This window comes from Kryptolebias marmoratus, linkage group LG21 (genome assembly GCF_001649575.2).
Source record: "Kryptolebias marmoratus isolate JLee-2015 linkage group LG21, ASM164957v2, whole genome shotgun sequence".
NCBI classification, from domain to species: domain Eukaryota; kingdom Metazoa; phylum Chordata; class Actinopteri; order Cyprinodontiformes; family Rivulidae; genus Kryptolebias; species Kryptolebias marmoratus.
Genome location: NC_051450.1, coordinates 2,878,017 through 2,881,004, shown reverse-complemented (window position 1 = coordinate 2,881,004; position 2,988 = coordinate 2,878,017).

Here is a 2,988-nt window from a genome sequence, read left to right as displayed (position 1 = left end):
CTGCTATATTAACAAATCCTTTGTCTGCCTACTAGGCCTGGTAACAACCTCAGCCAATCAGAAGCCAGATATCTCCTGTCACTTTGTATAAGGGAAGATGACCTTCATGTCTGTGTATAAGGAGCACAAAATGGCCGAATGAATATTAGCAATGAATGAGTTTCATTAGCAGGATGACTTAGCAATAAGCAGTGCCAGCAGTGCTCTCTATGCACTGCTGGCAGGCCCCAATAAGAAAGAGAAACAGGAAAACAATGGTGTGAATGCTTAAAAGCATTCACACAATAATAATATTCCTTTCAATGAGACGCATTGTGTGAAATTTATTTTCAGCTACACAAAACACTAAAGAAAATTTGTCTTTCTATAACAAAACAGGTAAAAATTATAGTATTGTGAAACTTTGTGCTGAAAACCAACTAATCCTACAACCCATAGTGAATTTACAATGGATCATAGTGGTGCTCTCAGTTATAATATTACCATGCAAGTGATTAGCAGAAAAAATAAATAAAATATCACTAATCAATGATAATCTGAACTCAAATCTTCTTAAGGCATTTATATTTATTAGTTGTTGTGAGTTTGTAATTTGTGTGGGGATTCCAGTGTTTGGTCCACTAACTCACTCTTTGCAACTCCTGAGTGGTAGGTGGAGCTAACTAATTTGAGCTGCTCTGCATCCTGCTGATGAGGTCCCCTCTGCATAAAAGCCTGAATTTGACATTAACCTGATATTGGAGTGTTGGTGCCCCAATAAAGAATCAGTTTGCAGCTACCAGTAATACAAATTAAAAAGAGTGATTAACCTCTGTTCCTTCTGATCTTCTTAAGGCCTAAAAAATACTTTTTGTTCACATAGCAGCTTTGTCTGCCCTCTTCGTGACACAAGGCCCTGGCCGAGCATTTTCGCACAGGGGTTTGTGCCAAGTGTTGTGTGATTGGTCAGAAGTTGTTGTGGGCATGTTTATACAGAAAAGCTGGTGAGCTTTAATGGAGTTATTTTGCTTCTATTTCTCTGCTGAGAAGAAGCTGGCTAAGGCTGTTAGAAAATACAGCCATCTTTACTGTTACAGCAAAACTTATAAACCTATGAACTATAAAAGACCACAGAGACACAGGCAGCTTTTCGTGGCTGTAGTGGCCGGGAGGAAGTGTGCCTTGGCTGGGCAGAGTGAGGACACGTTCCCCTCATTCGCCCATTATTGTGCACTGTCATATTTACAAATGCCAAACGGTGTGTACTGTCTCATTCTGTTTACTAAACACATCTGGTTGTGGTAAGGGAAGCAAAAACCTGTACAAGAACAGGAGAGTTCTGATCTGAGTGGCTCGTGGACTATGAAAGGTATGTGCGATAATGAACGGCTCACAACCACGTGACTGCAAACCGACTTTGTGACTTCTTATGGAGTATGTTGGAGCCTTAAGCTTCTGCTGTCTCCAGTTAGGCTTCCCTCCTTGAGCCTGGTGTCTCTTTGTGCTCCCATACCTTTATGGAATCCTGGCTCCTGGAACCACTATCTACAAATCTGCTGGTGTAGATTCTCAGTCATCCAGGCCCTGGTTTTGCAAACCACCAGGCGAGATCAGGTGGATGTCACCAACTCTAACATTCAGGACCAGTGGGTTAGAAATTTGTCAGACGGGACCCTGACACAGCCGGAGAAAGACGTGCTGGCAAAAGGACTTAATTTTGCCATCTCTCCACAAGAAATACCTGCTGTGGAACTAATCACTGCCACTGAATCTGCTATTAGGAACAACAACTTAATGGAAACGGAGGCAGAAGAACTCAGACTAAAAATAACAGCAACCCTCTCCAGTGCCAAGCCACCTCCTTCAAACCTCTCACCACAGGAAAGAAAAGCTGTAACATCACTCAGCCAGGACCAGAACGTCACCATTTTACTAGCTTACAAAGGAAGATGCACAGTTGTCCTTAACACTTCTGAGTACCAGGAAAAAATATTAACATTACTGAGTGACGGCACCACCTATGAGACCCTGAAGAGGGACCCAACCAGTACCTACAAAAAGAAAGTCACAGATTACTTGCAAAAACTGGAAAAGGACAAAACTATCAATCGATCGTTGTACTACAGACTATATCCAGGGGAAGCCACTCCCTGCCTGTATGGACTCCCCAAAATACATAAAGAAGTAATACCCCTCAGACCCATCGTCAGCAGCATGAACTCAGTGACAAACAACATTGCAAAACATCTGGCTGGTATTTTAGCTCCTCTTGTTGGAAAAACACCCCATCATATAGAGAACTCCATTGACTTTGCCAACAAAATTCAACATCTGAAGCTAGCTCCAGGATAAATTCTGGTATCCTTTGATGTTACTTCTCTTTTCACTTGCATACCTACATCAGAAGCAGTGGAGACCATCAGAAAACAACTCTTACTCCATGATTTGAACAACAGGAACAACTTCACTCCACATCAGATCTACACCCTGCTGGAGTATAATGACAGTTTTTACAGACAGAAGCATGGTTGTACCATGGGATCTCAAGTGTCACAGATTGTGGCTAAACTCTACATGGAGGAAGTGGAAAAGAGAGCCCTGAACTCCTTTTAGGGAGCTACATAAAGCCATTAGTTTAGATATATGGACGATACCTGGGTCAAAATCCAAGCTAAGGAAGTAGAAGCCTTCACCGGGCACATCAGCTCGGTCGACAACAACATCAAGTTTACCAGAGAAGATGCTAACGACAATAAGCTGCCTTTTTTGGACTGTCTGGTTCACATGGTAGGAGAGGACAGCCTCAACATTGAAGTAAAACCAACTCATACAGATCAGTACCTTCTGTTTGACTCCCACCACCCTCTGGAACACAAACTCTCTGTCATCAGAACGCTACAGCATCAGGCTGAACACGTCCTCACGAAGACAGAAGGGAAGGAAAAGGAACAGAAGCACATCAAAAAGCTCTCCAAACATGTGGGTATCCCAATTGGGCTTTTGTCAAGT